The following is a 13,323-nucleotide window of genomic DNA, read 5'->3' as shown; positions in this document are numbered from 1 at the left end:
TTGCGTTCGAGAAAAGTAGCAGGCTAGAGAGGCACTAGGCGTTGCTACGAGCGCAACGGCACACACACAATACCAATTGGTCACCGGAGCCACGTCGGCGACGAGGCCAGGCGGCAGCGCGATTCGGTCGGCAAGGGGGCGACGGCTACGGGGCATAATCGAGCTCGGGAGGAGGGGGGTTAGACGCAGGAGCTCACAGCGCTTCGGACGAAAGGCTCGAGGGGCTCGGGGAAGGCTTGCAGACGGCGGAGTGGCGATGGCGTTCGTCGGAGCCCGAGGAGGAAGATGAAGCCGATGCCGGCGATGCAGCGCGTATGGGCTCGAGCGCGTCAGCTTGGAGACGTCGGGCGTTGCAGTGAAGCTTCTGGATGCGTCGAGGGGGCGAGGGGATGGCAGTGGGCGCAGCAACGGCGAGCGGCGGCGGCTGCGCTTGGGTGGGTGCGCGCGAGAGGGACAGGGGAGGGGATGAGCACGTGGGGAGGAGTGATAGGGCCTGGGGGTGCGTGGCCGTCTCCGTGGCGCTGGGAGAGAGCCTCAGGGGCGTGAGGTAGGCAGGGAGGAGGTGGCGGCCTCAGCGCGTGCCGTGCCTGCCTTCGCCTCTGCCTACTGGCAGAGGTTGAAGACGTCTGGCACTAGCCAGCTGGGCTGGGCCGGCTGGAGGAGCTGGGCCACTACAGTAACAGGCCAGGTGGGCTTTGCCAGGTAGGTTCCTCTCTTTCTAACTCTGTTTCTGTTTTCTATTTATGTTATTTTGTTTTGATTTAGTTTATAACCCAAATCATTTTAATAAATCCTGAAAATAATTGTGGGCATTAAATGAATTATTACAGAGGCCCTTAATTATTTTCAGATTTATTGGAGCATTTTAAAAATATTAATAGTATTTAAATGCCCCAATTCAAATACAATATGGGTTATTCAAAAATCCAGAATGGCCTAAAAATATGTGCATCATTTTTGACAGAGGTTTTCACCTTTATCAAAAATAATGAACTTTTCTAAAGGGCATTCTGGGTTCATTGAAAATATTTTTATTTTGATCCTAATTGCATTTCATTTAGTGCTAGGGCTTGTCATCCCCATTTCAAATTTCAAACAAATATAGACATGATGCATGGATGCTTATGATACTAATTGCAATCAAATTCTAGGGCTGTGACAACTCGCCCCCACTAAATAAGAATCTCGTCCCGAGATTCAAGACATGAGGTAAGAAGACAGAGGGGATACAAAGCTAATCACGACCTTCACGATCCAGATGTCTTTCTCGAGGATGTTGATTCATTGCATCACCTTGATCTCGACGTCTTGCTTTGAGAACTACATCCAACATGACAACGAGTAGAAAGGGAGAATTTAAGAAGAATCGACCTCCCTGAGGTTCGAGCAACTTAGGATCATCTTAATGATCACAAGATCAACTCATGGAATGAGACATAGTAACATCTCTTGAGCTGAGACACGAAGCATACACTTAGAGGGACGGAGTGAAACAGATGGCGAAGGTTCACTAGGTAGGAAACAATTCCATACTCGAATAGGATGGAGCATGAATTTCAAAGTAGCAAGAAGACATTTGCCATGATTTCGTAACGTGATACCTCGGGGAAGGTGACTCGTAGAATTATTCCCTTAAGTGGCAAAAAGAATTACTTTTGATTCGGAGATCATTGAAACTCTTTATACCAGCCTAAGGCAATCATAATCGATCATTTGAAGGAGTTCAAAAGAATGACATACTTGGACTAGAAAGGATGATGTAGACTCCCTTGTTGAAGACAACGCAATGGATGATTTTGCTTATCATCAGAAATGGATGGGACCCATGGTAAGTCCACTTTTGAAGATGATCCTGAACAAAAACTACTGAGGTGCAAGTTGGGAACAAAATGCAAATGTTGGGAAAGATTCTGGTAACTGTGGAAGAACTCAACAGTAGAGAGAGATTCCACTATTTGAAAGGTTATGGCATAATCAAAGAAACTGAGAACGGATCCCAATTAATGCCGACGATAAATCCTAGTGCTTGCGCATGCTCTCAAGAACTTGAGCATTTCCGTATTCATCAAGGTTCTGCCAATATCCGTGTCAAGGATCCTGGCAACACAACATGCTACCATGATGAATAATGGTGGAAGATGCAGATGCAAAGAAAGATAACACTTTCTCAAATTTCACCTTAGCGAGGCCAAGGGATCAGAATTTGGATGATCGACCAAGAGACATTTAGCACTCCGCCTCTAATGTTCTCCTTGATGTGCTAGCATAATCCATTCATAGATATGGTTTGATATCTAGAACATCAAGTAAAAGATCGGACTTCGGAAGCTCAAGAATCCATAAGGAATAACTACGGAGGCAGATCCTGCGAGATCCTTATGGGGAGGTGACTAACTTCTTCAACCAGGATACTACAATAATAGGCCTTCCGGTTAGGTGTGTTGGCCACGACATCCACATTACCGGTTACAGAGGGACCAACAATATAGTTCTTGGAGTACGTTCCAACCATCATATCTGCCCGAGATTCAGATCTGGTTGGTGTTAGGATATTCCAGACTCATCGAGTCTAGAAATAAAATGAAAGTTTGCAACACAAATCGACGAGATGTCATTGCGAGATTCTCAGGAAATGGACTATGGTAGTAAGCTCCAAAACATGAGCCGGTTATGCTACAAACCTGTGAACACGCTGTCCCAGACAAGCATGACCACATACTAGTCTTATAATAAAACACTACCGAGTCCAGATGGGGAACCATCATCGAGGATATCGAAGTCCTTGCGTAAGTCTAGCTCTTAAGAAGAAACTTCTTCTCCTTGAACAAATCAATCAGTGGCTTGGTGTGCTGGGGATTCATATAGAATGAAGGTTGCAAGTCTCCAGACCACAGAATACTTCGCACGTATGCATGACTGACTTGGGATGATTCCAGAGAAGGCGAGACAAACTTTCCCAAATTCATGGTGGTAACTTGCTTCAAATGCACGTGAACTAGAGGAAGTCACTTTTTTTATCCAAGCATAAGCTTCATGAACGGAACACGAAGGCATTGCTTACAAGGTTTTCAACACTAGGTTGATGTTCAACATGAATCATGGGGGAGACAAAATGCTGCTGATGGGCTCAACAACAACTCATCGGAATTTCCATATAACTGGACTTCCACCATCATGTGAACACAGTGATAGCATTGGTCAGACCAAAAGATGTAATGGTGTATTCTCGAGGGATCAACCACGAGTAAAACACACTACGAACATCGTTGGTTCTGATTTAACTTGACGATAGCCCATACTCAAGTCAAAGTTTTGACAAGACAATAGATCCAACAACTGATCACGAGGACCAATTGGTGAAGATATCATCTTTCTTCAACACACACACAACACAAAGATATCCCTTCAGAAAGAACCAAATTCGGCAAAGCCTTTTATCTTCCAACTCTCCAAGTTGTTGTTTAGCTTAACCATCTAGCTCAGGGGTATCCAACACAGATTCTTGGAGAAGGGGTGGTTTATAGAAAAACCAACATGATCACGAACTCAACATAGCGATCAGGGAACAACCTTGTAATACTTCCGAGAAGATATTCGGAAAATCACGAACCACCAATATGTTATTAAGCTCGAGAACAATCTTGCTTTTCAAGGCAAGACGATATGATCAAGGAGCGAGGGATTGTCACAATCCTAACTCATTGGTCGATGAGTGCACCCGGAGATATGGACTAGGTAGCACAATCAATCTTAGAATGGTAGCTCAAAAACCAACACGCTAGGAATAAGAATATTGTCCATTTACTACAAAGCAACGAGTTTCTTGGAGTATTGATTTCACACATCACAATTCACTTGTTGGCATTCCGGTTACAACAACACGGAACCGAGGAATGAATAATGATGGCGAGAAGTATCACTGTATCAAGAGTTCATAGGAGGTTGTGCAATTCCTATGATATTCCTGACATAAAGAGGGAAATACTTAAGGGTTGAACAAAATAAAAGCTGGATTGGCACTTTGATCTGCGGAATACAACTGCTTTGACCCAATCCTGGATAGGGATGGGGTACTGGAGTTTGTTTCTCCTAGTCATTCTGAAATAGAACGGCTTGACGAACCACAAAAATACTAGGCATCGATGAACACGAATGCACACATACTCTTGGATATCAACTGATAGAGGATGGTCGGGATACAACTGAAGAAGAACCACTCAAGGAACATATAATTTTCTGAGTTATGGATGCATGGATTAGCATGTTATTTCTTCTAGATAACCCATGCAGAGAGGTAGGATTGGCAGAGTCATAATATAGAATGGGGAACCCATCTGGAGCACTCTGTCGTGACCTTTTGGTTCAAAAGAACTCCTGCCAAGAATGGTCCATGATAATTGGAAGAAGGATGTACCACGAACCTCGAGGACTATCGCAAACGTTACTAATATCCTAAAGGAACTAGGAACACTATCAACATGAGATAAGTAGGGTGAATCTCGGGTTCAAGAACCGATGAATAAAATACCTACCACTACATGGCATCACGGAATGCTTCTGAGAATGGTGGCCAGAATCATCACACCGGAACACAAAACATGGCTAGATTACTAGGTGACTCCCTAAAGCACCTAGGGTCATAGTAATAGCTCCAACATATATGTCGAGGCAACAGAGTACCTCAACTCACTGATTAGTGTGGATAAACTGGCCCAAAGGAACGTCGGTAACGGAAGAAGGAATTTGCAAATGCATCAGACTAGTTAGAAACCTGGGATGACTCGGACAGCATAACGGCTGTAAATGCTCAAAATGATTTGAGGCATTCTGCAAAATGGTGGCATAACCACTCAACATCACAATATCAAGGTTCTGGGACCAATTATGAACATATGGAAGTAGTAGGAACTGAACGGAGGATTGAAACTATCAATTCTGTAAGTCTATGGATTAGTAGCATGTCATCCTGATAGATAGATGAGAGGGCCTAATTCTTAATCCCCGTAGAAAAGAAGAGGTTGACTCAGATCAGAAGGGCATAGGGTAAAGGAGTAAAAAGAGCCTTACGTTCCCTTCCACAATCAATTCCCTTACATAACTAAAGCATTTCTAGACTTGACTTCGACCAGTTTGGCTTGGTAATCCTATAGGCAGTCAGGCTCTGACACCAAAGCTGTCAGGACCCCGATTCCAAGTCACATTGATCAGGCCGGTAACACCTCATATCACTTTGCGGCCTCACGCACGATATTCCCACGGGTGTCGCCGTACCATGGCCCGGGACCGTTTGCGCCTTTTGGCTCACGTATATGATAGTGTCGCTAGCATCGATATGATAGAGAACCCGGGCCGACATGACTAGTCGTGAACCCAAAGTGGCACTAACTTACGGGGACAGGCATACATGAATCAACATCGAGCATGTCGGTCAGCAGCGTGCGAATCCGGGCTGTAGGACTGGGCTAACAGGACTCTGGAAGTCAACGCGTGACATTTCCCCGAAGGAACAGACACAGGAACGAAGTGAATCACATGCCGGCCAGTCAAGTGTTCCGGAGCAGTGGTGCTGGGCTAGCAGGACTCCGGTGAACCGGGCTGTAGCGGACTACTATGGCTCATGGAAGCACAAGACTACATTTCCCCATAAGAGAGGCTACCAAGGATAAACCACTAGGTTGTCGGATCCCACACATACCAAGCATTTCAATCATACACACAATATGCTCAATATGTGCAATACAACATGGCATCACAACAAGACTCTACGACTCAGAGTATTTATTCATTAGGCTCCGAGGAGCGAGGTAATACAAACATGGGTCTCATGACCCAACATTCAGAGCATACAAGTCAAACACATGCGGAAGCTTAACATGTCCGAGTAGAGACATCTACAAATGAAAAAGGATGAGAAGCCTGACTATCTACCAGATCATGCCGAGGACACATGATCATAGCTGAGGTATCAAGCTAAACATCAAAGTCCACGCGGAACTACTAGCGAGACTGAAGCCTGTCTGCAAAAACATAAATTAAGCAAAAGTGAGTACAATTGTACTCAGCAAGACTTACATCAGAACTAACTACATATGCATCGGTATCAACAAAGGGGGTGGTGGAGTTTAACTGCAGCAAGCCAGCTTTGACTCAGTGGCTAACCTGAACTACGACTGCAAGCAACTCTTTTGGGGTGGCGCACATGAGTCCACATATTCACCATTCAATACACCACTATGGATCCGCTCCCGTCCCCCTATGAGAAGGCCATCCATAGCACTCACACTTATCTTGCGAGTTTTAGAGTATCCACTTTCACTTGTCTATGAACTATGCAAGGGGTCCAAGTTTCCATATCCGAGGAATCCAGCTATTCGAATAGATAATGATAACCTTGCGGGGGTGTACTTCTTCACACACACTCCCACCACTTACCACCATATACACGTCATGTATCCCGGCAACCTTCAAGAGGAAGCCTGGCGAGGGTGTCGGCCACGGCCTACCTAAACACTTAAGTCTCTAGTCCAGGTTTATCGCCTATCCAGGTTCCATCCGCAGGGAGTCCGGCCGAGGTTTCCACATACGGCCCCGAACGATGTGAACAGGGTTCCCGAGACACCAAACGGGCGCCCGGTACACCGTGCCACGGTGTATCTACCGCAACATAGCCCACCCCTAGGGCCAGCGCTACGCACGGCCGCCAACACATAACCTACAACACCAGAAACTAGTTGCAACTCCTGGACAGAGTACTAGGGTGATTAAGAAGCCGAGAGGGTCAATTAAGGATCCCAATGAGTGGTAGTAGCTGTTCATGGATCACAGACACAGAACTCAGTTCGTGAGGACGGGTTCAATGAGACAACCCACCATGTCCTCCTACATGGCCTCTCACCGCTACCTTTACCAAAACGTGTTCACACACTTAGCTCACACACAGTAGGACATGTTCACACACCTCCGATTCATTCCCGATGAATCAGACCTCACACAACTCTATGCAATAGTTGGCATGACAAACAAGCATGAACGAGTAGGCCCATCAGGGCTCAAACAACTCCTACTCATGCTAGTGGGTTTCATCTATTTACTGTGGCAATGATAGGTCATGCAGAGAAAAGGGGTTCAACTACCGCAACATGTAACAGTTGAATCATTGTTGTCCTAATGCAGTAAAAGAGAGCAGGAGCGAGAGAGTGGGATTGTATCGGAATGAACAAGGGTTTTTTTTGCTTGCCTGGCACTTCTGAAGATAACATTGAGTCTTCATCAGTGTCAACGATCACAGCGTCGGAGCAGCGTCTACCGAGAGGGGACATTACCGGCAATCAAGGAAGAACACAATCAATGCGATGCAACAATATGATGCATGATCATGACATGGCAATATGCTGTTGATTGAGCTAATGCAACTAGCAACAAGTTAAATGGAGTTGGTTTGAACACTAGGTTCAAATTCAAACTATGAATTCAAATAGTGCATTATCATGTTTTGGACTAGACAGTGAGGTTAAGTTGTTCAAACATGCATGAAAATGCCATATTCAGATTCCTTGGATTTTTTCTGATCATTTTTCATATATAATTTATTTCATTTGGAGTTACGGTTGAATTTCTATGAATTTTAGAAGTTTATACTAATTTGTGGAATTTTTTCTGAATTATTTTTAATCCAGAAAACGATTAACAATATCAGCAATGCGTAAGCATGACGTCAGGGGGTCAACAGGGTTGCCCAGAGTCAAACCTGACGGCTGGGACCCACTAGTCAGTCTCACAGAGCTGGCTAGTGTCGCTGACATGTGGGCCTGGTCAACGACCACGTCAGCCAGGTCAATGATGACGCGTGGGGCCATTGGATTAATCTAAAATAAACAGGGAATAAACCCAGGGTTAATTTGGGCACGGGGCCCATATGTCAGTGAGAGAGGGGGTTAATTAGCGGGGTAATTAGTCCCTAATGACGGTGCCATGTCAGCACGCCGGAGTTGAACGTCAGTGAGCACGCGAACGCGTCGGCGATGCTCGGGAACACGCTACGGGCGGCGGTTGGACGTGCTGCGGGCACCGCGAGGAAGCGCTCGCTCGCCCGCATCCAGGGGTGCTCGTAGCTGGGCGCAGGGAGGCCGGGGTCGACGGCGGTGACCACTTGGGCGGCGGCCGGAGTTCGGGTGGTGGTGGGTTTGGCGCTACGGCTTGGGTTCGAGAAAAGTAGCAGGCTAGAGAGGCACTAAGCGTTGCTACGAGCGCAACGGCACACACACAAGACCAATTGGTCACTGGAGCCACGTCGGCGACGAGGCCAGGCGGTAGCGCGATTCGGTCGGCAAGGGGGCGATGGCTACGGGGCATAATCAAGCACGGGAGGAGGGGGGTTAGACGCAGGAGCTCACAACGCTTCGGACGGAAGGCTCGAGGGGCTCGGGGAAGGCATGCAGACGGCAGAACGGCGATGGCGTTCGTCGGAGCCCGAGGAGGAAGATGAAGCCGATGCCGGCGATGCAGCGCGTACGGGCTCAAGCGCGTCAGCTTGGAGACGTCGGGCATTGCAGTGAAGCTTCTGGATGCGTCGAGGGGGCGAGGGGATGGGAGTGGGGGCAGCAACGGCGAGCGGCGGCGGCTGCGCTCGGGTGGGTGCGCGCGAGAGGGACAGGGGAGGGGGTGAGCACGTGGGGAGGAGTGATAGGGCCTGGGGGTGCGTGGCCGTCTCCGTGGCGCTGGGAGAGAGCCTCAGGGGCGTGAGGTAGGCAGGGAGGAGGTGGCGGCCTCAGCGCGTGCCGTGCCTGCCTTCGCCTCTGCCTACTGGCAGAGGTTGAAGACGTCTGGCACTAGCCAGCTGGGCTGGGCCGGCTGGAGGAGCTGGGCCACTACAGTAACAGGCCAGGTGGGCTTTGCCAGGTAGGTTCCTCTCTTTCTAACTCTGTTTCTGTTTTCTATTTATGTTATTTTGTTTTGATTTAGTTTATAACCCAAATCATTTTAATAAATCCTGAAAATAATTGTGGGCATTAAATGAATTATTACAGAGGCCCTTAACTATTTTCAGATTTATTGGAGCATTTTAAAAATATTAATAGTATTTAAATGCCCCAATTCAAATACAATATGGGTTATTCAAAAATCCAGAATGGCCTAAAAATATGTGCATCATTTTTGACAGAGGTTTTCACCTTTATCAAAAATAATGAACTTTTCTAAAGGGCATTCTGGGTTCATTGAAAATATTTTTATTTTGATCCTAATTGCATTTCATTTAGTGCTAGGGCTTGTCATCCCCATTTCAAATTTCAAACAAATATATACATGATGCATGGATGCTTATGATACTAATTGCAATCAAATTCTAGGGCTGTGACAGTCTTTCTGTGTTGCGAGTTCGTCGAGTTGGTCCGCGAGATCTTAGCGAGCTAGGGTGTAGAGAGGAAAAGACTTCGCGCGCACCCCAGTGTTCGAACCTTAAGGGTTTGCCGGAACCCCACATCCAACAGCCCATCCTTAGTTATACCATTTGCCTAATACCAACTAAAACTTGCATAGGGATCAACTAGCACCCGAGGATAATTAATCAACCCGCCAGGCCAGTGCTCCTCTAAGTGTTGGTCCAAACGGGTAGACTGTGGGGCCACCATGCCGCAACTCGAGGTCTAGTTTTACTCATAGGCTGACCTATCCGGTGTGCCCTGAGAACGAGATACACGCGGATCCTATCAGGATTTGTTGGCACATTCGGGTGGTCTTGCTGGTTTTATTTTACCATTGTCAAAATGTCTTGTGCACCAGGACCCTGAGTTTGATCGGATGTCCCGCGATGGAGGATTGTCTCCGTAGATCGTGAGCTTGTCATGGGCTAAGTTGGGACACCCCTGCTGGGTTAAACTTTCGAGAGCCGTGCCCACGGTTATGTGGTAGATGGGAATTTGTTAATATCTTGTTTTAGTGGACTCGAACTAAACTCATCTAAAATACACCAACCACGTGCGTAACCATGACTGTCTCTCTTCGGGTGTGTTCGAGAAGAGAACACAGTTGGGTTAGGTTTGAACGTAAGTAGTTCAGGATCACTTCTTGATCATCACTAGTTTGCGACCGTTGCGTAGTTTCTCATCTTATTCTTGTACTCGTAAGTTAGACACTATACATTGCATAGCCACTTGCTGCAACCTCACCACTTAAACTTTCCTACCCATTAAGCTTTGCTAGTCTTGATACCTGTGGTAATGGGATTGCCGAGTCCTCGTGGCTCACACTTTACTACAACAACAGTTGAAGGTACATGTAATGCGATGACCCGACGTGAGAGCGATGCTTGATTACTTTTGGAGTTCTTCTTCGATCAAGGGATAGGTTACGGGTTGGGGAGCCTGGGATTAGCAGGGTGGATGTCGTTCTTCTTTTTCGCTTGATTTCATCCATAGTCGAATCCTGCTCTTTTGGATGATGATTGTTATGTATTGATGAACTGTTGTATTCATGTTCTAGCTTGTGGCGAGTGTAAGCCTTTATCTTTTATTCTCATCTATTCATTAAATGGTATGTTGTAATGATATCCACCTTGCTATGCGCTCGGAATGTGGTTGTGCCCCAATCATGAATTCATCACGTGATTGAGATAGAATCGCATCTTGGGTGCTACAACCCGCCTTGCTGGCATCCTCTCCATTAATGGCACCCGATCCGCTGTTTAATACGGGCGGGCTTACTGTTCTCCTCCCAATCCCCTCCCACAGACCTCCACCAATGCCATGGCGTAGAAGGATCATCTGCCACTAGTCTTCTAGTTTGGTGAAGTCGACTCTGAGCCAGACGAGATAGAAAATAAGGAGGAATGGGGCCTCATGGCCATGGCGCTGAATGAGCTGGCCGCGACGGTTGATGCCCCCATGCCCATCCCAGCTGATCCCATCCCCGCGCCCACGCCACCGACCATCCCCATAGCATTGACGGGCCAGTCACTAAGCACTATCACAGAGCTGGAAGTTGCTGGCGTCAACGAGGTCTCCGCGGACCCGCGTGAGCTCGTGTACTTGCTAGCGCGAGCTCCCGTGCCCGTGCGCGCCGCTGCACCCACCGCGGCGCTGGTCCCCACACATTTGCCTACACCCGTCGCGCCCGTGCCCATGCGCGTGCCCCCTCAGCGGCAGGGACGCCGCTGTCGATCTCTACCTCGCAGGGTCGCGAGTGGCCATCGTCCCACGCCCCGCCCGTCGATCGCGCGACGACATGATGTTTGATTTACAAGTGAATAACATTATGTGCTGCCTTGAAGACTTCAACAACGGTGTCATGGAGGAAGAGAACGACAACACTGGCGTGACACGCCACCTCCGCCGCCGTCGGAATTACCTTTTTGGGGTTTTAATACCGTATCAGTGTACACTACTGCAGGATGCTGCTAACGCGACACTACGATCAGAGACCCTTCGACGAAACTGCGTGTGATGCAATAATCGCAAACGATGGTGTAAAAGAACCGTCAAAAAAGGTGCAAAACATTTGTGATGGTGGAGCCATCAAACATGGTTAAGATTTTACTTGCATGTGCGATCCAGGGCATACAGTTCAGTCCAATGAACTGTTTGCAATGAGGCGGAACAAAAGAAACGGGCAGCCTGATGAAGGTGTGTGCGATATAGAGCATATGGTTCACTCGGATGAATTGTTTGTGATTAGGCCACACAAAAAGAAACGGTCAGACAAATCAAGGTGTGTGTGATTGAGGGCATACACTTCAGAAGGATTAACTATTTGCGATTGGGCAACAGAACAAAAATGGGTCAGCTAGATCAAAGTGTCTGCGATTGATGGCATACACTTCACATGGATGAACTGTTTGTGATTAGCCACAACAAACTAAAACAGTTAGATAGATCAATGTGTGTGTGCTAGATGGGCACACACATTCTAATTAAAAGAAGCGTGTGTGATGGTAATAACGAGCGCGCACAGTTGATGGGACAAGACGTGTGCTGACATTGCCTATTGCAGTGCACCCTATGGTGCAAATGCCACGTACGCGGCCGAGAAGGCGTACGTGCCCACGTTACGGCTTCCGGAATAGTGCCGCACTTATAACCGTTAGTAAATTTTGAGCATGTGTCCCGTCACATTCCAAATTGCAAATCTCTTCACACCGATCAAAACCTAAACGGTTTCCCACTTAGGAGCGTATTACTATGTGGATATAAAAACTACTACTCCAAGATGACTGCACATTCCTCCTCAACTCCTCATCCACAAAAAGTAAAAAACGAACAAGTCATTCATCATTGTTCCCTTGCGTCCGCCATGGCCAGCGTGAGTTCTGGGTTGAGAGATTGCCACCAGGGAGAGGCGAGCCTGGAAGCGGAAGCACGATAGATGTCCCGCCTCGCCGCGAAAGTAGCCAACATGTCCCGCCACACAGCCGTAGCAGTAGAGAGGTCCCGCCGCGCCGCTGAAGTAGCACGAAGGTCCCGCCACGCTGTCGATGCAGCAGAATGGTCCAACCGCGCCGCGGAAGCAGAAGAGATGTCCCGCCGTGCCGCGAATGTAGCAGAGATGTACTCCCGCGCCTTGGCGGCATGGGAAAATGTCGCGGGCAGGAGAGAACTCTTACAGGAGCATGCGTGCCCTTGTCCTTAGGCAGATGGGATTAGGTCTCCAGGTGGGTGAGGTTGCAGGATGACCTGAAAGCCTCGTTTGAACAGTGTAGCAACGTCATCCAGTAATTAAATGAGAGCAATGCGAAGCTCCAGGCCGAGTGCGACCTGCAGAGGGCAAAGATCGTCGGAAGTACAGAGCAGCAGGAGCAGACCACTGCCTTGTTGAAGAGGACCGGTGTCATCGTCAAGAAACTTATGGATGAGAATACCATGCTGCGCATCAAGCGCAGAAGGCTGGTGGAGGAAACCATGGATGCTCTCAAGCAGCATCTAGAGGACAAGAAAGAGCTCGTCACCGCTCACCGCGTAGACTAGTTCCTGCGGCCTGCAGCAACGCATCAAGAAAGTAGAGATCAGCAAGCCAGATTGTTGTCTTCCTCCTTCTTTTGCCCTTGTGTATTTCGGGCATTGCCGCATGTGGATTTCTTAATTATGTTTCTAAATATGTAAGACAATTATTATCCACTATGATCATCCTTATATTCATCATGCTTGCTATAACTCACAGTCGATGCTATATAGGTCCGTCGGATCTTACATCAAGATCCGTGGAAAACTTTCTTTTCAGATTTTCATTTTTCTCTCTTAAATCTCAGTCAAGTGAGACATATAGCCATGCCGTAGAGCAGGTGCTCGGGCGCCATTAATTGAGACATTGGAAGGGAGGTGCGCGGCTGGTAGC

The sequence above is a fragment of the Triticum urartu genome, chromosome 1A, assembly GCF_056163025.1.
Source record: "Triticum urartu cultivar PI428250 chromosome 1A, HENAU_Tu73, whole genome shotgun sequence".
Lineage (NCBI taxonomy): Eukaryota > Viridiplantae > Streptophyta > Magnoliopsida > Poales > Poaceae > Triticum > Triticum urartu.
This window is presented reverse-complemented; position numbering follows the sequence as displayed.